This window comes from Ornithodoros turicata, chromosome 3 (genome assembly GCF_037126465.1).
Source record: "Ornithodoros turicata isolate Travis chromosome 3, ASM3712646v1, whole genome shotgun sequence".
Taxonomy (NCBI): Eukaryota; Metazoa; Arthropoda; class Arachnida; order Ixodida; family Argasidae; genus Ornithodoros; species Ornithodoros turicata.
In genome coordinates, this window is record NC_088203.1 from 20,581,989 (window position 1) to 20,607,542 (window position 25,554).

The 25,554-nt window shown below is 45.5% G+C and overlaps 1 protein-coding gene and 1 long non-coding RNA gene across 2 annotated transcripts in view; one reads left to right on the forward strand and one right to left on the reverse strand.

Annotated features, from left to right (window-relative positions):
• LOC135388268 (uncharacterized) overlaps nt 1-25,554 on the forward strand; it is a 543,978-nt gene that overhangs the window by 115,915 nt on the left and 402,509 nt on the right. The gene's annotated exons all lie outside the window — the stretch shown is intronic.
• Nucleotides 19,905-20,679, reverse strand: LOC135390011 (uncharacterized). Its single transcript, XR_010421659.1, has 2 exons — nt 20,499-20,679; nt 19,905-20,164 (listed from the first exon to the last, which is right to left on the reverse strand). It is a non-coding gene; the product is annotated as an uncharacterized LOC135390011 (long non-coding RNA).

Genomic DNA, 25,554 nt, shown 5'->3' on the forward strand with positions numbered 1-25,554 from the left:
AGAGATTATTCGACACACACAGCGCCTAGGTATCGTTCGGTAGGCAGCAGCTCGTAAAAGGTCACCGACAGAGACATTTTCTGACGAAGAAAAAGTTCAGAGCGGAAAACGTGCTGCGGTAACCATGCTGTCAGTCAACGGCTGTATTGCATTTCTCGTAGGATACTGTGTCAACGGTTAGGTACAATCTTGTCTCCAGATCAAATTAAAACACATTTCATGGCGAAGTATTCAGGGATGCTTGCAAATTTTGTGATTTGCTCGCAAAACCCGTCCTCGAGTCGGCAACATGCGCTGTGTATAATGTCACGGCCAGTTCGCCTCTTAGGCGAGTCGTAGCAGCTGCCGTTCACGACTGTAATTCATACAGAATATTTTCGCTATTTTGACCATTTTCCGCTTTTTATTTCACAGAGTGAATGCTTTAGTACAGAGGAACAAATTGAAAATGATCATAGGCTTGTTAAATATCATTTCATGGTCCCTTTAATATAGTGTACTATAGTATACTACACTATAGTAAATAAGCAATTCTGAGCGATAGGTGACTCGGGTTCGATTCGGGACGCAGGCTGTGCTGTCTGGATGTTTTTCCTGGGTTTTCATCAGACACTTTAAGACAAAAGTCGTCACCGTTCCCTGTGAAGTCGGCCCAGGACGCAGGGTATCCCACTAAGATAGTGGTGACGTTGCCCGCCAAAGATTGGCGGACTACGGCAAGCCGTTCTGTCATCACCACCACCATCACCGCGGATTCTAAGTTTATAGACCAAGGAGCCGTAATAAAATATCTGCTTCTAAAAAAGTATATAGAAATTAACAGACTGAGGTCTTTCGACGTAAAATGTATTTTATTACTCTAAATCATCAAATTGCAAAACAGCACACACAACGAACCTTCCGCGAACCTCAACGAACCTCAACCTCAACCTCACTACGAACCTTCCCGACTCACACTCTCCGAGTCTCTTCGTCAGCTGGACTCTGGCCCTTTCTCCCTACCGAAATTGCTTGGTCCCTGGCCCAATCCAGCCCAGCAACGCTCTGCGCTCAAAGCTCTTCTGACATTTCTGGACACCATCGGACTTCGATCGTTATTGTAAAGGGGCTCGTTATTTTATTCCCCCCATTCCACCAAGCACTGGGGTAGAGTATCGCCTGTTGCGATGAAACTCCCCACTCTCCAAGACCGAAAATAAAGTTGTTGTTGTTGTTGTTAATGAAAGAATGGTGAGGAAACATGCGAGCTTAGGGGATGGATTCCATACCAGCTACAGGATTCCTGAGCGCAATCTGCGTATAAAGATGGCACAGAAACAAACACATATATGAACTCTGATACAGACGACAGAGCACGAGCTTCCTCCTCCCTCCGTCCCTATACCACCTTTTAGACATTTTCATCCAACCGTTCGATATCAATTAACACCAGTATTAATTAGCAGGTTGACCAACGTGTGCCTGTAAATTAATTTATACAACAGAGTTGAAAATACCCCTCAAAGTTGAGTTTTGATCTCACCACCTTGGGTTCTCACTACCTGTCGCTTTTCTCTCTCTCATCAAGTTTTGAGAAAAATCCTCACCTAAATAAAGGGGTTGGGATACTTTCATAAATGTGGTTCATAACGTCATGAACGCATTGCAACACACGCCGGCATACTGAGGAAAAAAGAACTATTCTTCTACGTGTCGTACTTCGCGAGATACAAGCCCTCGAACACACTCCCGAGCAAAGCGCAGACATCACAGAGCTCAGAGCTGCGTCCATTCCTGTTGGCAGCCGAAAGCACGTGACTTCACGTGCGCTGCTCACTGGCGGTGGCGAGGTCTGTGATGTCAGGTCCGCATGAATTTCGGTATCCGCGGTGCCCATTTTCTCCGTTTCTATTACCCCATTCGCTGTGAAACTTTCAATGCAGGTTCGCACCGTCGTTTACGTTTATGTAGGATAAGATGGGATGACCTGTCTCAACCCCTTTAAGTTTAAGACTGCAGCGACTGCAGTGTTTTGTATTTGTTTTTGGCGAAGCATTGCGTGTACACTCGGCGAGCAAGATACATATTTCACCGAAATGTCCATGCATCGAGATATTCGTCCTGAATGTTGCCCGTGCTGCAAAATGTCCGTGTTCCAACATGTCGGTGCACCGCAACGTCCGCACAGAATGGTGCGGTTCCTGAAGCATACATCACGGACTTGCAATGAAGTAAAGCTCTTACCGTTGCAGATCTATTATAACCTGATAATGCTCACCGTGATGCAGATAATAGTATTATTAGAAGTTAATTGAGAAATTTTAAAAGTGATGCAAACCCACTTGCCGGGAAACAAACAAAAAGACCCCACAACACACAGCACAGACTTACGAACAAGATCTGAAAATCGTCTTCGTCAGTCTGTGCTGTGTGTTGTGTCGTCTTTTTGTTTGTTTCCCGGCAAGGGCTTTTTTATCGCTTTCAAAGTATGAACTACCGAACGGCCCAATTTTTTAACCATTTTCGAATTTAGAAAGCCATCCTTTCCCCGCAGAGACGGTTCCTCTCCTGCTGCCCTTTTCAATTCAATTCATTATTAGTTTATTCGGGTGGTAGATAATGCTCGAAACGACAAAAGAAAAAAAACAAAGAAAGAAACAGCGCAAGTGCTGCTTGACGAGGGCACGTCTCCCAAGGGTACTCAGTGCAGCTGCAGCTGACAGTGACACATGAAAAATAATTTTTCCTTTAATTTGATTTGTACTTTCTCGCACTTTCCATCATGCGTTCGAACCGTTCCCCACTTCTATGCCACCGACTTCCATTTTTGTTAGTGGGAAACGCAAATAACAGAAATAAATATTTCAATTGTAGAAGACAAGGGGCGTACCATCCTTAACAGGGCAATAATACGGCTCGAGCCGCAGTCCTTTCGAAGCCTCGATCATAACGGAATGGAACGATACCTGGCAATAGTAGGGGAGGAAAATGGTATTGGCGATGAAACGTTAGAAGATAAAGAAAAAAACGCCCAAGAAATAAATATAAGAGAAAAATGTTGCTTTGTGAAGAGAGAACGCTTCTCAAGGTCTCCCCATCTCTCCAGCAGGAATGGACCCTTTGTAGAACACGTCTTGCGTGAGATGCAATGGGTCTTTTGTTGTCACTTTGTACCCATTTACTTTGGGTACTTTCTTTTGTTGCTCTTTTTCTTTTTTTTTGACAAGGGTGCGGTATTCATGGGACAAAAGGCGGGTGCAATAGTGGCAGAACGAAGGAGAAAAACGAGTTTCTTTCTGTATCTGTGATTGTCGGTCATCCCACTTCTGTCGGGCTCGGTGCCTCGCAGACGCTCCTTTCTGATGATACGTTGGTGCAGAAATATTTCAAGCGTGATATTTACAGAGAAGAAGTTTGAGGGGACATATGGGGCACGATAGAGCATTCACATTCAACTCTCAGGTTCATCCGGCTGGTTTACACCGAAAAGTATTTTAACAAAATTTGCTATAGTGATGTAAAGCATATGTCACGAGCCTTTTCAAGTTTATCGCCCTACCGTATTGATTCCTGTGAGGTGAATTGTATTGTATATGTAATCTTCAGTAAACAATGCGACTATACAATGCGATGTAATATAAATGTGATATAGCCTAGTGAAGGATAACGTGTAAGCAAAAACATTCATTCAGTTCATTCAGATGATTTATTCAGCTTTCTTTGTGGAAGGTGATTTTCGCGTTTCAAGTTGGCTCCAGGTTTCTTTCGGTCTTTCTTGGTAGGTTGGTGATGGTGATGGATGGATAAAGAAAAATGGGTGTCTGAGTCATGACGTAGTCGAACTTGCTACGCCAGGACGCTTGCACATAAAAAATACGAACAGACGAACGAGTTGAAGTGATGCAGTTCAAGATGGAGTTCAAAAGTTTCGACCAAGTGACTGTAAAATGTCGGAATCGCTGAGGGCACACGCAGCACACATTCAGCGAGTCATAGAATGCCCATAGGCCTGGTTGTACGTAGAAAATCTTCAAGTGCACTCCGCGTCTTGTCGGACGACGGAGGACATAACACTTTCACGATGTCGAAGACTCGAGAGTTCACACGAGACAGGCTTCCCTCTAAAACCCTTCGAGTATCAGCGTCTTTCCGACACCTGAAAAGGATTAGTTTGGATCAACTCTACGTTTCAGTGTTATCGGGCTTTTCTTACCTTCCCCTATGACGGCACATTCAGTTAATGTTACCCAGCTTGCCCATGTTGTCGTGTGTGTTCTTCGCTCCTTTGTACGCAGTGTGTCGAACGAAATGCGCGGGACGACACTATCCATCACCCGTACTCCTGTCTTCGAATGGTGAGCACCGTTACAACAGGCCATGTGACTCCTCTTCAGCTATCGTTCACCCCCTGCGGGTAGATGGTGGTGTGCACATAGTGAGTTTTCACACGCACGCTTTGTACGTTGTATGCACACAAGTACGACTCGCAGCGCCGATTGCAAGTCATTCAGAGTGACAGATAGTACGAGTGACAGGTCAGGAGGACAGAATACTGAGTTCGTTACAATTAAAACCGATCTCAACTGCCAGACAACTAATTGCGAAGACGGTATCTGCATGATAACACAGCTCCTTGTACAGCTATCCTTGTACAGTATCGTTGTACAGCTCCCGTCAACCTTAATAATAACTCTGGAAAAGATACTGTCTCGTTCCCAGGCGCTATTACTGCAACCACTGGGGCGATAAGGCATTTCTTAATTGAACAGGATTATTGTGTTAGTTTAACGCAATGATTCTGTTCACTTAACCTTCCTCCAGCGCCCCCAGGTTGGCCGTTATCGCGAGCGGAAATGAGACCGAAATTTTTCCAGTGTTATTATTAAGGTTGACGGGAGCTGTACATCCGTGCACGTACTGCATTCGGCACTCGATTTGGCCGCGCCTGACGCTCTCTGCCGTATAGCTGCACGCCAAGCACTTCCAGTATTCTTCCTTAAAGGGGCACTAAGATGCAGAAACGAGCTCCCGTGGCATAGTGGTTAGGATGATCGCTTTCCACGACGAGACTGGAAAGTGACGCGGGTTCGGATCCCCGCATCGGCTGTGCTTTCTGAGGGTTTCCGTGGGTTTTGTGGCAGACTTTCCAGACGAATGTCGGCAACAGTTCCCCCCGAAGTCGTCCCAGGACGCATACTAACCCCCTCCATATCCCCCCACATCTTCCTGCTGCCCTCTCTCCATTTGTCCACGTCTGTACGACGCTCATTGCCACAGTTGCTTCGCGGCGCTAACATGGAATCAAAGAAAAGTGAAAAAAAAAACAAAAAAAAAAACGCGCAATCAATGACGGCGTTACTTTGACAGCATCAAGAAAGCAACGGGATTGATGGGTTCCGTTCTCCGTGATGTATAATCGACGGAAACCGCAAATTACGCTTTCCCCGTACAACATTGCGGAGAGGCCTCGAATTGGTCTCCTCGATCTACTGCAATGAGTGGACAATCGATTGAAGAGACCAATGAGAGCCCGTTCCGCATTGTCAGAATTCTCGAGAAAGAGAGGGAGAGGTAAAGCGTATGTTGCGCGTTATTGAGATCATAAATCACGAAGACGCAATGGAATCTCGTTCCTTTTGTATCGGTGTCAAAGTAACGATACCTTCCATTCTGTGAGGAGAATTTTTTGCTGCGCCTTTAAGGCTGTTAAGGTGCCCGTTGCTGACTAAATTGAACTCGTTCCTTCAGAATCATCTCCATATATATATATATATATTTTTTTTTTTTTAATCAATCGATCAATCTTTGAATCCTCACAGAATTTGTCGTTTCCATTCGCGTGACTCTCAAACTGCATTTTCCCAAAATCTTGTTCCTCTGTATGACGCAAAAGTATCACAAAATTAATTTAAGTACGATATTACCGGGTGACCAACAAAATCTGCCATGCGTCTTGCAACATTGCTAATTCAAGGGCGATTTCCGTCTCCTCACCACAGCTGCTGGCAGTCTTTGAACGTGGGGTGGAGAGCGGAGGCCGGGAGGGTGCGTACGATGTTGCTGGTAGACAGACGCCAGAGCTCGCGGTGACGTCAGCTACTGTCGAAGAATCCGAAACTTTGAAGTTTCGCGGGTTGTGTTTAACACGCAATCTTCACTGACGACGTCATATTATATATAGTCCAGTACTGGCATGGCGACGTTTGAGTTACAAACATATGCTATACGTGCAGCCAAAGAGCTCCGGCTATTTTTTTTTTTTTCATTTTATACTTCACTGGCTTTGCACTGGGCTTTCAGTGAGTGAGTTATCTCACCCTGACGGGAGGAATCACGTGTTACGTGACCTTCTGACGCCATCCACTCAAACGTTGCCTGCCTGCGTACTGTTGATGAGGCCCAACAAGGCCGAAACAGCTGTCCAGTACTGGCATGGCGACGTTTGAGTTACAAACATATGCTATACGTGCAGCCAAAGAGCTCCGGCTATTTTTTCATTTTATATATATATATATATATATACAGTCAAACCTCGCTTTACGAACACCCTTCGTTTCTCAGAAAATCGTTCGTAAATCGAGGTATTCGTAAATCGAGGTCCGAGGTGTGCAGTGCACAAATACTTCACAAAACCACGGGAAATTGATTTGAATAAGTTTCATTATTGAAAATACTGCGTAATTGTGCTTTGCACCATACTTTCGGCAGGGTCTATCCTGTTTAGAAGAGATGACAGGAGTCTGACACTTGACTCATCCACCCGGTCCTCAAAGTACCGTATCGCGCGCGGATGAGACTGTCTCCAACGGCAAATATCACGCTTGTCACCAGCTGTCAGGACTGAACGCCTTCTCTTGGAATGGCAAGATGTTTCCATCTCGGAGACCTGGTCCAAACTCACAACCGTTCGGCTGTAAACGCCGGAATTATTCTTTCAGGAAATGGTGAATCATGTTTGTGGAACCTAGTGGCGTTGGGACATTGTATGTTTGACCTTGGCAGCATGTACTGAGGAACTTTCATTATCCTCCGGTCCATTGGCCTGTCCTTCATAATGCCCGTTCGTATATCGAGGTCAGAATGGCTTGGCTACTTTGGGTCCGTTCCCTAATAAAACGTTCATAGTTCGGATATCGAGGGTTCGTAAAACGAGGTCAAAATACACTGAAAAAGTTTGGTTCCCTGTGGAGCCGTTCGTAAGTTGAGGGAATTCGTATATCGAGGGTTCATAAAACGAGGTCTGACTGTATATGTTTATAAGTCCCAAACGTCGTCACACCAGCACTGGACAGCTGTTTCGGCCTTATTGGGCCTTCATCAGCAATGCGTAGGTGATGAAGGCCCAATAATGCCGAAACAGCTGTCCAGTGCTGGTGTGGCGACGTTTGGGACTTATAAACATATGTTCAACGTGCAGCCAAAGAGCCTATGCTATTTTTTTTCACTATATATACATATATATATATATATATATATATATACAGGGTAGCATATGCTGAAGGGCACTTCCTAGGGGGGCATTAACAGACTCCTAAGGCAATGTCTTAATTAACTTTCAGTAATTAACTTTTTAATTATAAAAGCTACGAAGTTGCTCCAATGAGAACATCTGATCTCTTCGGTCACCAGATACCAAAGCCGTTCAGAACAAAAATCCGTTGGATAGATCGTCCGCAAAAAATTCGTGAAGGAACGCCCTTTTTTTTTTTATTCATAGCGCATCTCTAGAGACGCGTCTTTCCTTCGCCCCCAATACGAGAGGATGAAAGAGCACACTATCGCCTCTTGCCTCCTGGAAAGAAAACAGAAAATGCAGCCCAAGATAAGGGCAGTCGCGATAGACTCACCCGATAGATTTGTGTTTTTGTTTTGTTCCCGCAAGTTCAAGCTAATCTTCGACGCATGAGGCGGCACTGTGCTCTTCCGCTCTCTCACACTGGGGGTAAAGGAAAGCCGCTTCTTTGAAGATGCGCAATAAACCAAATAAAGAAAAAATTGGCGTTCCTTCGCGAATTTTTTGCGAACGATCTACCGAACGGATTTTTGTTCTGAAAACGGTTTTGGTATCTGGTGACCGAAGAGATCAGATGTTCTCACTGGAGCAACTTCGTAGCTTTTATAATTAAAAAGTTAATTATTGAAAGTTAATTAAGACATTGCCTTAGGAATCTGTTAATGCCCCCCCTAGGGAGTGCCCTTCAGCATATGCTATATCGCAATTGATTTCATCTCGGAAAAATTGATTGATATATTTTTAAAAAATCTGTTCACACTTAGCGTGGACACCCTGTATATATGTACGAGGGGTGTTCAAGTCAAACCGGGACGTTTCATTTTTCGCCAAATTTTTCAACGTAATCTCCAGCTACACTAATGCACTTGTCCCAGCGTTTCACGAGGGTTTGGATGCCAGCAGCGTAGAAATCCTTACCGACGCGTAGCAGCATTGATCGGACCGCATTCTTGACCTCGCCCTCTGACCTTGACCTCTGATCAGCTGAAGTGGCGGCCCCCAAGGAATGCGTTCAGTGGCCCGAAGAGATGGAAGTCGCTGGGGGCGAGGTCTGGTCTGTAAGGGGGATGTGGCAGCAACTCCCAGCCAAGTTCCTGCTAGGTGCGTGTCGTGAGATGCGCGGTATGCGGCCGTGCATTGTCCTGTAGGAGGAGGACTCCTTTGGTGATGAGGCCCGGCCGCTTTTGCTTCAGCGCCTTATGCACACCCCTGAGAACCTGGCAGTAATATGCACTATTGATGGGGGTACCACTGGGCAGAAAATCAACATCAACAACGCCAGCCTTGTCCCAGAAAACCGTGGCCATGACCTCACCCGCAGACGGGGTGCTTCGGAACTTCTTGGGAGCTGGCGAGCGCGGATGCTTCCACTGTTTTGATGCGCGTTTGGACTCAGGAGTGAAATGGTGCACCCACGTCTCATCGCACATGATGATCCGATCAAGGAACGGCTGTCCTTCAGTGTCGAAACGGTACTTTAGCTCTTGGGAGATTTCCAGTCTTCTCTGCCGGTCAAACACGGAGAGCTGCCTCGGGACCCAACGGGCACTAACTTTCCGAAACTGGAGGTCTTCATGAATGATAGTAGTGTTCAACGTTCCCACAGAAAGGTCTTTCGAGCCACTTCGAGACATATTATCCGTCGGTCCTTGAGGATCAGGCGCTCCACAAGTTGGATGTTCTCAGGAACTCTGACACTGGGCTCTGAGCCGCCGCGGCCTGGATCGTCCTGCACTGACGTACGGCCGTCTCGGAACCGTTTGCATCACCCAAACGCTTTGCTACGGCTAAGTTATCATGGCCATACTGAGCCTGAAGCCTTCTGGGAACTTCAGATGACTTTACGCCTTTATTCACGAGAAACTTACAATTCGCTGTTCGATGTGCGCTCTCACCTCGTTGTCGGCCATCTTGTCCAGCACGTGCCTTCTGTTTTGCACAAAGTTTGGACCACCACGTGGTGAACGCGGAGGCCTGTCGCGTGTGAAAATGACAAAAAAGAAGTAGCGCGAGCCATTTGTACACTCAGGGGACAGAAAGCCCGGTTTCACTTGAACACCCCTCGTAACATAGCCATCCCCAAAACCTCATCATCTCCACCCCACAGCTGTGTCACACGAAGGGCGACCCCTCAGTTCCAAAAAATGGGAGAGAGGACCCCTCCCAAGAACAATTTGGGAGCGACGCTTCTACTGTCCCAAGCAGTCCGGACTCAGCCATCGTCCCAGCCAGTTCATTTCCGTTATGGCTGGTATCCATTGTAAATAGTAATGTAAATAAACCTGTAGTGGGGGGGGGGGGGGGGCTCATCATCCAATCATTCATCATCTCGCCCCTTCCACACCAAGACACCGCCACGCGAGAGTTACATATATATGTATAATGTTTACAAGTCGAGCGTGCCACAATCCCAGCTGTGGACTCGAGCTTGTTGGCTCTCATCGGCTCAGCGTATGGATGTGACGCGCTCTTCGGTCGGCACGAACACTGTGTCTCTGCAAGACATGTTCCAGGGTGTTAGCAACACCCCTGGGGGCCGTGCAAAGCCAGTAAGTACAGATACAAATATTATATATATATTTTTTTTTTCGTAATGAATCAAGAAGCAAGGTTCTTTAAAGACACAAAATAAGCCTTTGCTTAGTTCGTATAGTGACACTCTCAGAACACTATGCATATGACTTCATAGCATCGTTAACTGGTATACTTTACCATCCAAATTACGCAGTACGCACGCTTACAAGGGATCAGAATCTGCACGTATGTAATACAACGTCCATCCCCCTCTTTCGCTTCTTGTTTTTCGTTCTGATTTTCTGCAAGTTTTCTTTTTCTTTGTCTTGTACCTTTTCAGTCTTTTTTCTTAGTAAGGACGAGTCGGTGAATGGACACCAAGCACAAATTAGGTAGCTCAAATCGTTCTACATTTACACATATTTCCTATCCTCGTCCTAAATACTGCACTCGTATACCACCCGTCTATAGTCTGATAGCGCCTACTAATGAACGCACCGCAGTAGTCTTGTCGCCATATATAGTGGTTGGCGCGACCATTTAGCGAAGGCTCTTGCACGAAACCCTACGACCAACCTAACCGCCGCCCCTGGGTCTGGAAACAGAGACAAGTACGGAAGAGTTATGGACGTTATGCCCCCCGAAGGGGAACCCGGGAATCTCCGGGATGTGGGTGCTTGATGTGTTAGGAAAACGTTACTGTCTCAGGCACGTACGCACTCTTGATGAACATGTGTACGTCGTTCTCTTTTACGGCCTTGGTTTTACGTTTGTGTGATGGGTTTTGTTTTATCTTTTTTTTTATGTAGGCGCATTCCTTCTGAAATGTTATAGAGTCATAGGCCGGTCATATTGCACTTGTTTGCTTCGTGCAGTCTTGTACGTAATAGTCATACTTTTAGTGTGAATATTATTTCCCTCGATCGACTTCAAATTTCTTATGACAGGAATAAATTACGTCCGCGGGGATATGCAAATATACCGATTGTGCACGTTAATTTAGCGAAGTCAAAAGAAAGGAAAGCAACTTATTGATTACTATATAAATAAATCTTAGGAGATCAATCAGCATTTAATTCCGCTACATCAAACAATGATGGCAACGTTCCTCTCGGAATCAGTCGACAGATATCGGATGATATTCTGCATTTTTATTAAGATTTGAACCTGTATCTAGAAGATTCCTCTCGCTCGATTCGTCAAGACTAATTACGGTTCAGAATTGAGCCCCAATTGAGGCAGAAATAAACTCGTCTCAGCTACGTTGCTCCCGCCTTGCTTGGAATTTCCAGCCTCCTGCCTCTGCGCAATCCCGTAGCTGGAGAATGAACGAGGGTGAATGGTTGATGTTGGTGTTGGAAAAACACAAAAGTGAAAGAGCTGTGAATGGTTATGTTTAGGAACAACAGGGAGAAGTTGGGAACTACATAGCACACACCCGGACTTCCTCTTCAGATAGCGTATGCTCACACACAGACGCATAAACGTACAGGGTTACCCAAGATGAAGCGCGGCATTTCTTACCGGATCAAATATGCAATATCAAATATCGCGGGAACAGCAGCAGACGCGCATGCTTTCGCTGTTGATGTATATACAGTATTGAAAAACCTTGTCAATAAATTTTCGTGTTCTAAATTCATTTCAGCAAGTTGTTAGAAATTCCTAATAGCTGTTTTCCACACATTGCAAATACTCTATTGCGCCATTTGGTGGAGCTGTCACGCTATTGATGATTCCTTGACATTAATTCTGGAAAGCATACCTACAGGTTATGTAACGACAGAAACGCATTATGTATCTATAATTTGTTGAAAGCGCAGCAAATTAAAAGTCGTATTAAAGCTTGTACTGCTAAGAAACCAGGCAAACACGCAGAGACACTAAGTCACATTGTCACATTGTTGCCCAACAACGTGACAATGTGACAGAGGGAAATTGGCCGCGTAGCCACTTACTCTCTCTTCCTTTCTCTATTTTTTGTTGTTGTGGTTGTTTTGTTTTGTCTGAGAAGCCGGCTCTCCTTTTTCTGGCCTGGCTAACCTCTCATTTTTCTTTTTTAAGCAAATATGGTCGGCCAAAAACGCTTCAAAAACAGCAGACGTGCCCCCCCCCCCCCCCGGCAAATTGAATGTCATTCTCAGCGAATGATATTCGTATTGAATGACATTCTTTCTGTGTCACACGCTGAAACCAAATGGCTATACATGCAAAGGGCATTCGCCCAGCGAATCAGTTCGGGGAAGTCATTCGCTTTTATACAGGGTGTTTCAAAAAACGTGTCACTCGGACTTTATAAAAAAACGGGGCGACGGAAAAATACGGGGTAAACGGCACTTGTGTGGCAACTGAATTTGTCATCTTGCAAAAATATTTTCATTTGATTTTAATTAAAAGAAATTGAATTTCTTTAATTGAACTTCAAAATTTCCCAAAAGTCAACCTCACGTGTTTTTTTTTTTTCTTACAGAATTATAGAGCCCGTAGCGAACTTAGTCAGAACCACCAAGAAATCCGCTCGATATTGCAAAGGGAACTGCCCCAAAAAAGTCCCGAATTTGAGGCTTCAGAGTTTCGGGTATTCAACAGCGCACCAAATCAGTCGCAAAGATGCGCGGAGGGCAGGACATGTTCCTGCCCCCATGAAGCTAGAACAGTTTATCGCCGAACCGGCGTGCAGCACAAGACGCGCCGATAACAAGGCGGGTGACATTCCACCATACGCTGATAAGCGGCAAACAAAAATGATTCCGCCTCTTTTTTCCCGCCCTGTTTTTTTTTTCGACCTTCTATCTTTCATGGGGGCAAGAGCAAGTCCTCCTCTCCACGAATCTTTGCGTCTGATTTCGTGCGCCGTTGAATACCCGAAACGTTTAAGCCTCAATTTCGAGTCTTTTTTTTTGGCAGTTACATTTGCAATATCGAGCGGATTTCTTGGTGGATCTGACTGAGTTCGCTACGGGCTCTCTAATTCTGTAAAAAAAAAAAAAAAACACACGTTAGGTTGACTTGAGAAATTCTGGAGTTCAATTAAAGAAATTCAATTTATGTTAATTAAAATCAAATGAAAACATTTTTGCAAGATGGCAAATTCTGTTGCCTCACAAGTGCCGTTTACCCCGTATTTTTCCGTCGTCACGTTTTTTTATGAAGTCCGAATGACACGTTTTTTGAAACACCCTGTATGTATACATTATAATAGGACGTACACTGGCTGCCGGTAACTACGGTTCAAAGCAGATGTAAAGAAAACGAAAAGAAAAGCAATGATGTCGAATACTGAAACCAGTGTTTCAGAATGATTTAGCCTTTGTTCGCATTGTGCTTTGATTAATATGATACACACAGCATACCGACAATTATTGGTCGATGCAGGAAATGATTGGACAGACATTCTTCGGCTGCCAGTGAAACCATAGCGTTCACGATTGGACACAAAGATTCCGACGCAAAGCTGATAGAGAGCTCTGCAATGGCAAGATTACCAACGACTAGGTATCTACTTAGACACAGGGATGAGAAAGATACTCGACAAAAGGAACTCGTTACCAGCAAAGTTACTGCGCAAAACATGTAACCAAGTTACAGGTAATGAAAATAAACTTGTAGTTCCTAAGGCACTTTGGAGTAGTAAACAGTCACATTCCTGTTAGTTGTTACCTAATGTACACTTTTTAGTTAGTGACTTCTCTATAAATAACTCAGATGTTGATCTCACATGGGCGGTACAGGACGGTTTATAATAATTTTGATATATGAAAACTATACCAATATTTGATATGACGAAAAAAGTGTGCCTTCTTTATGTACTTTATGTAAGGGTGCTTTATGTACTTTTTTAGGTAGGCATTTGATGACTTTGATCTCGTAATGAGGTTCTTCAACGGCACAGAAAGCAGGCATTGAAAGTTTGGGTTGCATGAGCTGTCCTCTGCGCACAGTTTTAATCTTGCTACACAGTGCCCTCTTTGATTATAAATGCACCGCTCGTCGCTTTCATGAACGTCACCTGAGCATGCTAATGTTCGCTACGGACTAAGTTCGCTACGGGCTCTCTAATTCTGTAAAGAAAACGTTAGGTTGACTTGGGAAATTTTGGAGTTCAATTAAAGAAATTCAATTTATTTTAATTAAAATCAAATGAAAATATTTTTGCAAGATGGCAAATTCAGTTGCCACATAAATGCCGTTTACCCCGTATTCCCGCTATCGCCCCGTTTTTTATAAAGTCCGAATGACACGTTTTTTGAAACACCCTGTATAAAAGCGAATGACTTCCCCGAACTGATTCGCTGGGCGAATGCCCTTTGCATGTATGGCCATTTGGTTTCACCGTGTGACACAGAAAGAATGTCATTCAATACGAATATCATTCACTGAGAATGACATTCAATTTGCCGTGTGACAGGGGTGTGACACATAATGTAGTGAGTCCTAGTTGTAAAAGGGCTGAACGCGGGGAAAAAATGTGTCGCATCTATAGATAAGACGAAACGAATGGCATTACTTTGAAGCACCCTCAGCACAGTGGTATCACTACTGCGATAAGGATCCCATACGTCACACGCATACTTGGTTAAGAGATTTTCGTTACTATCATACTCTAGAATAGGGTGGACGAATGTATTATACGCTAATAACTTGGTGTCTGCAGTCTCTGCTTTACTGGCATAAAGCATAACACAGAAACATACGCGAACAAACATCCGAGAATGAAATAGGGAGGGAGGTTCCAGTTTTTCTTTTTTCTTTTTTATGCATCTATGGCCACTGGCGACACAAAACTCCGCCGAATCGCAGCCGCGTGTCTGCGGCCCAAGTAATTCATTATCCTGGTCACATCCTCATTTAATTCGTTGTAAGACGACGGGATTTCTCCCTTGTTACGACGCGGCATTACGAGGTTAATTAGAGCGGACGTCTTTCCCGCGAGGCAGCTTGAAGAAAAGGACGTGCATTCCGGTCTTCTCTTATACCTTGATACGGATGCATAAATCATCAGCTGAGGCGGTCAACGCCGATAACGAAATATTCATGTCGTGGTTAGTAATAAATTGCGGTAAATGTGTCTGAATAGTAACTGGTTGATTAAGCGGCTAAGAGGGATAGGGTATTATTTTGTGAACAGTATGAAACGGAACATAGGAGGTGCTTCCATCCGGTCATTCGTTTTCGGTGAGGCGTCTCTGAGAGTTAGGCAGTTATGTGGTCGAAAAGACAGGCTCTGCTCCCTCTGGTAATAAAGAAGTATCAGGGAAGGACTAAATTGAAGTCGCTTTGTTCTTCTTATACTTTTCTTTTTCCAATCAATCACTCAATTAAAATCACTTTGTGCAGACGGAAAGGAAAACCGCCGTGGGAACAACAACAATAGATGCTGATGATGAGATGGGGTGGGGTGGGGTGGCATGGGAACGTGACACGTGCCTGCATCAAAACTCATTTTGTAGCACAGATAAAACGTGTTTCACAAATTCGGATTAGGAGGTTCAATGCCTACTCACTTTGGGCACTCCTGAGAACAATCCCATTGCCATTTCCCTCTTGTTAATATTTATATCGCTTCTCATTTTATCGTTATAACGGTGCGATTTAAATGAATTGCGTTTATTAAAAGTCACCGTGTTCACTATAACAAAGGATGAGGATATGCACTATTTCGAATTCATCTCGACGAAAACCCTGCAGTACGTGTACTTGTGATGTAGCTATACACATACAGGGTGTTTCAAAAAACGTGTCATTCGGACTTTATAAAAAAAACGGGGCGACGGAAAAATACGGGGTAAACGGCATTTGTGTGGCAACTGGATTTGCCACCTTGAAAAAATATTTTCATTTGCTTTTATTTAAAATAAATTGAATTTCTTTAATTGTACTCCAAAATTTCCCAAGTCAACCTAACGTTTTTTTCACAGAATTAGAGAGCCCGTAGCGAACTTAGTCAGATCCACTAAGAAATCCGCTCGATATTGCAAATGGAACTGCCCAAAAAAAGTCCCGAAATTGAGGATTCCAAGTTTCGGGTATTCAACGGCGCACCAAATCAGACGCAAAGATTCGTGGAGAGCAGGACTGCTCCTGCCCCCATGAAAGATAGAAGGTCGAAAAAACACAAGGCGGGAAAAAAGAGGCGGAATCATTTTTGTTTGCCGCTTATCAACGTATGGTGGAATGTCACCTGCCTTGTTATCTGCGCGTCTTGTGCTGCACGCCGGTCCGGCGATAAACTGTTCTAGCTTCATGGGGGCAGGAGCATGTCCTGCCCTCCGCGCATTTTTCCGACTGATTTGGTGCGCTGTTGAATACCCGAAACTCTGAAGCCTCAACTTCGGAACTCTTTTTGGGCAGTACCCTTTGCAATATCGAGCGGATTTCTTGGTGGATCTGACTAAGTTCGCTACAGGCTCTCTAATTCTGTAAAAAAAACGTTAGGTTGAGTTGGGAAATTTTGTAGTTCAATTAAAGAAATTCAATTTATGTTAATTAAAATCAAATTAAAATATTTTTGCAAGATGGCAAATTCAGTTGCCACACAAGTGCCCTTTAACCCGTATTTTTCCGTCGCCCCGTTTTTTTATAAAGTCCGAATGACACGTTTTTTGAAACACCCTGTATAACCGTGTGTTCACACGAGCGTGTTTTCTGACGGCGCAGCGACTGAAGGAGCGAGAGGGGTAAATGATAAGGCGCTGAGGCTACGCCCTTTTGGAACGCCTACACATATAGTGTTCCAATGTGATGTCGGCTCAGATGCTGGGGAAGCCGGGGATTACGTTCGCGCTGCGGTTGAACGTTGCAGCATCAATTTTATGTGCACGGCGCTTGGTACACAATGGACGAAAGAAAGCGAAAATTTGTGGCTCTTGCTTTTCTCATTGACGATAGTGAATGCTGACACGAAAAGAAGCGGTTAAAGAAGCTATGGACGAATGAATGGTTGCTGAGGAAAGAGTACGGTCTGCAAAATAGCCTTCTACGGGAGCTACGACGCGAGGACCCATTTGTAGCGGACGACGACGACGACGACAACGATGGCCACGCGCGTGGAGCACCGGCTTCAGTTCCACCGGCGCGGCCATGGAGATAGGCCACCGTCATCGCCTCTCCGTGGCATACCATCATCGCCGGTCGGGGCTGATGTAGAGGCAGTCCACCGTCCTCTACATTTGGTGACCCGGACAAAGAACATCACGTCCGGAGCAATTCGGCCCTTCACCATCCCAAATTTCTGACCACGCCATCGAGCAGCACTACCTCCGGCACACACGGCCCACCTTCACTCCTACCGCACTCTTCGCTCTCTCACCTACGCTTCTCTCTTCGCTCAAGTCTTCTCACGCTTCTCACTGCCGGCCGCGACACTCGAGCCTTGCGCTCACCTGCCGGTTGCGGCAGTCGCGGCAGCCGACGCCTCGGCACACGTAAGCCCGTCTCGGCACCTCACTCACTCCACCTGGGACTATCGAGCTTCGGCTCCCGTGCCGGTCGCGGCACCCCAGGACCACGACACCGAGCGCCTCACTCTCTCTGCGACGGATCGCTGTTCCCGTCCACACCTACCACAAGGATGACTACCTGCACACGGATGCTCTCCCCGTCTTCATCCTCTCTGAAGTGCCGCCAACGTGTGCCGTGCCCCTATTCGACCACACGTCACCACGTCTATACGCCTACCACGGTCGCCCGTTAACTCCAGCTCTTGCGATGCGTCCGCAACGCATCTGACGGCCGGGGGACCCCTGTAGCGGACGACGACGACGACGACAACGATGGCCACGCGCGTGGAGCACCGGCTTCAGTTCCACCCACTGATCTCTATGTATAAAGGCTGGATAGCGGATGGGTGAGGGTATCGCGGGAAAGGGTACGACCACCGGCCGCCATATTGCGGTGCTCAAAAGAGCGATTACAGCCCATAGAAATGCATGTAAGCTGTTTTGCTGTTTGTGAGCGCTTCCCTTGCTGCTTCGCTAAAATTTTGCCACGGATCGCTGCAGAAATCCCTCGTGATTGAGTTCCTTACGTTTTTTGTGTGAAATCCCGTCACATACATTTTATTTCGTGTCTATTTTGTACTCGTGTGAGCGCGTGTCGTTCCAATCTTGTACTTTGGACTACGATTATGTGATTTGCTGGTTTTGTGTGGTGTTGTATTTGTTGTGTTACGTTTCCTTTGTCGTCCGTCAGCGTGTTGCTTCCCGTGTTTCTCCCATTTCCTTTCTGCTCGGGGGTGCGGAATGCCAGGGAATGTTTGGCACGTTTGTTTATGTAACTACTTTAATATGCTTGGGTATAAACATTATGCTTTGCATAGGAAGTTTAGATATGACTGGTTATGACACGAAATGCCGAACGGCACTAAAGCACTTCCAAAGGACTAGAATGATATGCGATATAAAGGCTATATGACGGTAAAAACATACGGACTAGAAATATGTGCACTGGGGAAATAAATGGCGGTAAAGACAGTTCAAAATGACTAGAGGTAGAGTGAAAAAGTCATAAAAAGGCTAAGTAGCAAGGTCTTGTCGTGAAAGTTCCAATATCAAAGTATCACAAGTCCAGTTGCAACAGCAAGTTTGAAGCAGTCAAGCAGGTAAGTGGGCAGAGTGCATTACTGGTTGTTGAATATGATCAACCTTGACAATTTCTTTCGCAGCTGAGGCCTGGCTGTGACCTTCTCTGTATATTCTTTGGCAAGGTGGTACAGTCCGATACTGCTGTAGCACTGGGAAACTTCTTTGATCAGACGGATCACATTGTTTTCATTTGGGCTGCATTCAAACATGTGTTGTCGCAAGCTTAAGCAGCGAGAATAAAGAGTAGACATTCGAGGTTGAAAAAATATTTATTGTCTCTAAGTAAAGTAAACATGCTGGAATGCACCAAAGAGACATGTGGCTGGTGTGTTTGTATGTCCCACTAATACGAGTTTGTACGTTAGTCAACATGTTCATGCAATACTTTTTCCTTTATATGCTTTTGCCCGTCTTAGTATTGTCCTATCCAATATGGAGTGGCTTTTAACTGCATATGAATGCATAATTCAGGAGTGTTTTCATATATTGGACTAGCTGCAGCTTTAAGGTGCTCTTCGTGCAGTACTGATTCCAATCATCAACCATCGCTTGGAACTCTTAACTAGGGAACATGATTCTAGAGGCTAGATTTTCATGCAAATACACACTTTCAACCAGAGTTCGAGGTAACTCGTTACTGTAACTAAGTTCCTTTTCTTGGTAACTATATAACTTAACTCGCAACTTTTGCGCCGTGTTAATTTTCAGAGGAACTCCTTTTTCAGGTAACTTTGCCAAAGTAACTTAAGCTACGTTCCAAGTTACTAATTCGCTTTTCACTCACGTCCACTTATTTCCTTGCTTTCTTTACGGTTCTTCCACAGCATTTTATGTCATAAAACATGATGTCCAGTCAATGACAGTATTCTGTTCAGGAAGTAAGAACTGCTGCTATTGAAATGAAGCTGAATCATCGTGTGCAGACAGGGAATAAGATGTAACACGTTCGAATTGTTCGACATAAACGAAAACTCAACGCAGGCAACTCAGGGTCGAACTCAGCTTCACCTGTGTAGTGTTATTTTGTGTCCGAAGTAACTTGGGAGCAACTCGTTCTTTTTTTTAAGTAACTCTGTAACGTTTCAAGCTACGTTTCGGGCTGAATAACTTAGTTGCATTTTTCACACGGTAACTTTGTAACGAGTTCCTTTTGACGGGCAACTTCTCGATCTATGCTTTCAACTCTGCATGCTTTTTGTACACTACATAAAGTAAGATACTTTTGCCCCAGTGAGTTTGTTGCGTATTTTAAATGCATGCAAGTGAATTCCTAGAGGTACATATTTTGAGCAAGATAAATGAGTTTTTCATGCATGTGTGTTCAACTAGCTTTTAGTGGATATAAATCTGGCCTCTACATATGTCGCATGCATTATTACTTTCTGGAGGTGTTCTGGGAAGTCGAACTTGTTGGGCACAGCGTCAGGCCTCAGTCGAACGGTTTGGCCCGTTCTGTCGAAGCATTTGTTTTTAAAATGTTTGCTGCAGACCAGTGATGTCGTCGACGGCGTCCAGTCCTTTCGCATGACATTTACCGCACACTTTGTTTATATGTTCTGGGCGGCCGTGAGGGAACCTGCATTGAACAATTTATGCCATCAATTACGGAAGGGATGACAAGGCTAATCCAAGCAAGCAATCGTCGATACCGTGACCAACAAACTGAGCCGTAGATATCACAGCTGACAAGCGCACTTCAACGCTTGCTGAGTGCCAAGACCATACCCGTGAACTGCAGGAAGGCTAGACTATCACAATGACTCTATGCAGATAACGTACGGCTTAAAGTTTAACGCTTAGATCTTGAGATACGATTCACAAAGTGCCGCGCACATGCATCAACAGCAACGTTTTGTCACTCCGCTCGTTGACTAATAAATCACATTTATTTGTAAAACCATGTCACTTACTTGTGAAATGTCGTCCCCGGTGCCTTGCCAGTACGGTCAGCACACCCATAACCACAGCAGGCGGGCATGACACCACAAAAGTGCTACGCAAAGGCGCATGCACATAATGCAGCTGAGTGGCGGACGGCAATGTTTTGAGCTTCCCAAGATGGCGGCCGGCGACCGTACGGTTGCACCCTCAATCCGCTATCCAGCCTATTACTATAGAGATCAGTGGTTCCACCGGCGCGGCCATGGAGATAGGCCACCGTCATCGCCTCTCCGTGGCATACCATCATCGCCGGTCGGGGCTCATGTAGAGGCAGTTCACCGTCCTCTACACCATTTGTCTACCGCAAGGTTTTGAGCATCGATGCGGCCACTTTTAAATACATTCTGCTCCGCATAGCAAAGCGCAAAAGGAGAGTATAGAGGCCAATATGCGGGACAGTATACTAGCCAGTGATCGTCTTTCCGTAACCCGTCTGCAGCAGGTTCGTTCGAATTATGTGCGCTTAAACATGCCTCTAAATGCATAAAACCTTCGTATATAAGAGTGAGCGGGAAAGAGTGTAGGAGAGAGTACTGTGAAAGCTGTGCGTCGTCGTTTTTTACCGTGACTCCGCAGCAGTCTGACGGTGTTGAGTGTGGTGTGTAAAGCAGACACGGCTGTGGCGTAAAGGTCGCACCTTTCGAACACAGTAAAAACAGCTTCACCGCATAGCAGGTTCTGCGCCAATCATTGCCGTGAATGATAGGGCTCTCACTTCTGATTGGAGGACAGAGTGGAGCGTACACCTTTTTGTGTCAATTGTGTGTGTGTCTCTGGTGGTCCCTCTGCTGTACGTTCCGCTAAAGCAAGAAACCTTGTCCTCTTTCTGCAGAAGGGAGGTCTTGCTCAACGGCCCATCTAATACTTTGCTCTCCCCGACGAACTCATGCACCCTCAACGCATCTCCACCCTTCATCCTCTATCCTCCATCCGTCTTGCTTTTTTTTCCGGCTAGCTTTGGTAGCTTCCAATTCCTGCGTTTCATTGGCCCCATTGCTTTAGACGTTGGACAGGCCATGTTTTTGTGTCTACTACTCATTCCGGTGGCATAGCGAGGCAGAGTTCACACCCACTCAAACAACCCTGATGATCTGTTTCTTTACTTTTTCTCTTTTTTTTGGTGGAGGGACGTTACCGTCCCATACATACATATAAAATTATGGAACAAAACGAAATTCACGAATTGGCACTTTTTGCATATCGCGTTATATAGGAAGCTCTCCTAGTGACTAATTATGAAATAATGTCATGACAAAGCGAGACGCCATCACGTAAGTGTTGCATCTTCAGCACTATAGCTTTGTCCAGGGGTTACTCTAAAGCGCTCTGGCAGTTCTCAAACTGTGTGGCCGCGATGAATGGGAAACATGTAAGAATAGTGAAACCGCGGAAAACTGACTCCCTTTATTACAACTGATCGTTTTCGTTGGTGCTTGTCAGAACACGATGTATGCACACAGTGGCCTCCCGTGAATGCGCCGCATGACGTGATGATGACCCCGGGGAGCTGCCATGTAGGCTTGTGTAATGACAGCCCTAAAATATTATACCATTACATGGTTAATTTATGATGCCAGACAACTATGAATATGCGTGACCCCACAGTGGCCGGCTTGGGGATAAAATTTTGCACCCCTTTGTCTTACCCGGCGTGCGATACTGCTCATACATTTCTCGTTTTTAAACCAAAATGCTAGCGTCCTGAGCCGATACCTTTTGGTTTGGAACGCGAATGCTGCCAACTCGTTATTATTAATTAACAGCAACTGATACAACGACTGCGCCGTGAATATGGGGACCCAAAAAGTGTTTTGATGTACACATCTACCGTTGCTTCGACATCCGGGTGTCTCTTTTCCATTTCAAGAGCGATCTTTTCCCACATGGCATGTTTCCTCGGTACATTTCGGTTTTGCTCATCGGCGAGCTTCCACAAGATCGGATGTTGCTCTACCTGGTGTAATAGATAAAAAATAATAGAGCTTGTAACATTGGCAACAGAGGGTGGCTTTCTTTTTCGCTCCGTCCTCCTTCTGCGCCTCAGTCGTCAGATTCTGTGCCCCGCGAACAAACTATCCGTGTGCTTCTTTCTGACGGACGGAGCTGCTGAGCGCAGTGATGTTGCACAAGGCTCTTTGATATCTCGCCAAAAATACAATAAAAACGTGTGTGCTTCATAGATTCTGCTGTGCGATAAGCTCCGCCCGCGACCGAATGGTTGGATGGTTGCGTGATAATGCTGCTACCTCCTTCTCCTCCTTCAGTCGCTGCGCAGTCAGAAAAGGCGCTCGTGTGAATACACGGTGAGACCCCCGCTGCATCAGGATGACGGAGGAGAAGTAAGACCGATCGCGCACGGCGCCGCTCGGAGTAACTATGATCCCTAATCCCTCGAGCTGTTTGTTCCCGCGCCGTGGTGCACGCGTGCCGTGCGAGGCAGTGCCGTGTATGCCAAAGGGAGTCTGGCCATTAATGGGACCTGCCTATACCTGGAGCTCCACCCACTTTTTGAGCTCTCTGGCCAATCACGAGGCAAAGTACAGTTCGCTATTAATCTCAGGCTATCCAAGTTATAAATTATCTGTATACACTGGGTGCCGACATTTTCGGGAAACTGGATTGGATTGGATTGAATAGGATATTCCCTGACGACCAAGCAACATTATGGATTTTGCGTCCACTTTTAACGGCGCCATCTGGATGGAGAGGGGCATGTGGGGAAGACGCAGAATAGCAGAACGCAGAAGTGCATGCTAGCAGAACTGATTGGTCGGTAGAACCGCTAGTTGTAACAGACTGCCTTTATTATATGTATTTTAACTATAAAACACAATATGATTGAATCGAGAATGGGCAAAGGTGCGTACATGAATAAAACTATGTCATAAAATGCAAATTTTTGGCAATCCATAGCGTTTTTTCTCGCTATTTGCCTATGATTGCCGTCGTTACTAGGCCTAACAAGGACGACGAAACATGTTATTTTCAGGCAAACATCGACAGTGGAGCGTAATTTAAAGGTGATTTGCAAGATAATTGCAACAGAATCTACACTTAGGGAATACAATTCATGTAATTTGTGAAAAAGAAAAAGGTCATGAAATCCCGGCTTCGCCGTTCCAAGCTACGCCGCTACTTTCGGGAAAATTTTGGTGTCATGGCGGCCCGCATAAAAAACAGCAGCCAATGAAAAACGCTGAATTTGATTGACAGGTCGAGCCTCTTCTTTAGGCTCCTCCTAATGGCCAGACTCCCTTTGGCATACACGGCACTGGTGGGAGGCTAGACTCCGCAGCCTCTCGCCTTGGTAATGCACTTTTGAAATTCAACTCGTGCGGTACATACGCACACAGGAAAGTAATTCGATAAGTAAACGTCATCTTTGCATGTCCAGCAAAGTTCACTTTTTTTTTCTCTGCTTCACGTTTTCGTTCAAAACTACACGCTCCTTCAGCGCAGCCTGAGCAGAGCGGGTATGCCTCCACACAGGGGATTACTTTACAGCGCCCTGCAGAGAAACACTGTGACGAAGACACAAAATGCAGACTGGTTGGTTCTCTCGAGATTCTCGTGTTGTCCGTATGTGTTCCTACCTGTTTAGAGGGCGTGTGTCAAGCGTGGGCGAGCTAGAAAGTTCGGCAAAGGTTACGAATATGGATGGCACGGTTGTACTTCGCCACAAAAACGCTCACGAAGATTCACAAAGACTGATGTTTCTGTTAACAAGCGGGTTGTAGCGGGGTAGTTGGTTGAAGTACATACTTGAGTGAAAGAGCAGCAAGAGACGCGGTCAGGTGGGTTAAATCAGGTGGGTGTCTCCTGTCGTATATGTTTTAAACCACCTGTGCGCTCCTCTTGCAGCTTTTTCACTCAAGTTTCTGTTACTTTGTATTCAGCGGTGCGCAGCTCCAGAGAAGGCAATATTAATAGATTATGTGATGAGTACGAATGGGAAAATATGTACAACAGGAATTATTTCTCACCATATCTTGGAGCTGGCGTCCATCATGACCCAACGCCGCGGCGAACGTTAAAATAATATTGCAGCCAAGTACAAAAAGGTGAATGTACGGTTACGCAATTGTAGCGCAACGTCAGTAGTGTGTGAATCAATGTTCAAGGGTTCTTATAATGCAATGGTTGAAATGGTTCATCATGCGATGTCTGTCAGTCAGTCCGGTCGTGCCGTCGTAAGTGACGCTGTAAAATGACACCCGCGTCCAGATTGCGAGAGGTAGATGCCACGCAAATTGAGATAGGCACGTGAAATTTTAAACCATAATAAAGCAATAAATTTTCTATCGTTTGGCGTCAAGATTTTGTTTGTGGAACGCTTGATGGCCAACAATTCGAGGACTCACATAACACGTCGTGCCGTCAACGAGGCCAGAGCCAGGTGTATTTCCGATCTCCGTACCAGGTTTCATCAACCCACAGCAAGAAGCGAGCGAGAAGTCGCAGTTCAACGTACTGGGAATTTTCGTTGGAACGCCTGGAGTACGCTGTGCGCGGATCACATGACGCGCATTTTCTGCGACCGATCCTGATATTGCTCGCTTGCATTTTGCTTCTACGTTCATACATGTCTTGGGGGGGTCTGCGCTGGTCTGCCCTTAACGACTGCCGATGTAAAACACCAATTCATTGTTAACCACACGAACTGCATCTTTGTTGTTCAAACTGACTCTGTACGGTCATCTTCACAGAGTATTTGGGTTGCATGCAAAGCACTGCCAAAGCGTGTACCTTCGTGAGCCAGCCTCCCAGAGAACGCGAGCGCCTCCCCGCGGCGGCAAACGTTCTAGGAATTAGGCGGGTCACATCCAGACTACGTTGTCTCCTTTCTTCTTCTTCGTGATCAGGATCAACAACAACATATACGAGATGTCAATGTCATGTTTCAACCCCTTAAGTTGCTGTACCCTACCCCATTTCAAGTAAGTTCATATAAGTGAGATGGAGATGTACAGCGCCGGTCAAGCTTAATAATAACACTGGAAGAAATGTGGACTCGTCCCGAGCGCG